This window comes from Myotis daubentonii, chromosome 17 (genome assembly GCF_963259705.1).
Source record: "Myotis daubentonii chromosome 17, mMyoDau2.1, whole genome shotgun sequence".
Classification (NCBI taxonomy): domain Eukaryota; kingdom Metazoa; phylum Chordata; class Mammalia; order Chiroptera; family Vespertilionidae; genus Myotis; species Myotis daubentonii.
Window position 1 is genome coordinate 10,629,377 of NC_081856.1, and position 1,085 is coordinate 10,630,461.

Genomic DNA, 1,085 nt, shown 5'->3' on the forward strand with positions numbered 1-1,085 from the left:
TAGCTCCCCCCAGGGTTTCCGATCACTGTCAGTGGCAGGGGGCTTCTTCCTGCTTTCCCTTTCGCCTCCCTGCATTGTCCCTACATATGCAAATTAACCTCCATCTTGTTGGCAGTTAACTGCCAATCTTAGTTGGCAGTTAACTGCCAATCTTAGTTGGCAGTTAATTTGCATATAGCCCTGATTAGCCAATGAAAAGGGTAGCTCGTACGCCAATTACCATTTTTCTCTTTTATTAGTGTTGATGATGTTTGACTCATGAATCAGTTTTTCATACTGGAATAAATACCACCCAGTTGTTGTGTATAATTTTCTTTATAGCCTTTCCCCTGGCTGGCAGCACGGAGGCCGCACGATGCCCGGAGTTACTGTAAAAGACGTGAACCAGCAGGAGTTCGTCAGAGCTCTGGCAGCCTTCCTCAAAAAGTCCGGGAAGCTGAAAGTCCCTGAATGGGTGGACACTGTCAAGCTGGCCAAGCATAAAGAGCTTGCTCCCTACGATGAGAATTGGTTCTACACACGAGCTGCTTCCACAGCGCAGCTCCTGTACCTTCCGGGAGGCGCTGGGGTTGGCTCCATGACCAAGATCTACGGAGGACGACAGAGAAATGGTGTCATGCCCAGCCACTTTAGCAGAGGCTCTAAGAGCGTGGCCGCAGAGTCCTCCAAGCCCTGGAGGGGCTGAAAATGGTGGAAAAGGATCAGGATGGGGGCCGCAAATTGACACCTCAGGGACAGAGAGATCTGGACAGGATCGCAGGGCAGGTGGCAGCTGCCAACAAGAAACATTAGAACAAGTGCTGGGTTAATAAATTGCCTCATTTATAAAAAAAAAAAAATAAAATAAAATAAAAAATTTTCTTTATACATTAGTAGACTCGGATATGCTTTTGATATTCATCATTACAGCATCGGTGTTCAGTATAGATAGACAAGACGGCAGACCAGATGATTACTTGGAAGGCTACTGGAATAATTTGGTTAAGAAACAGAAAGGACTCTCCAGGGGCTATGAGAAAGGGTTGGACTTAAGGGGTATTCAGGAGGTAGAATTGGCAAGATGTGACAATAACAGAATATGTGCG

The 1,085-nt window shown here is 46.4% G+C and overlaps 1 pseudogene; it reads left to right on the forward strand.

Annotated features, from left to right (window-relative positions):
* Positions 1-326: 326 nt before the first annotated feature.
* On the forward strand, positions 327-844 carry LOC132219965 (small ribosomal subunit protein eS19-like; annotated as a pseudogene).
* The last annotated feature ends 241 nt before the right edge of the window (positions 845-1,085 follow it).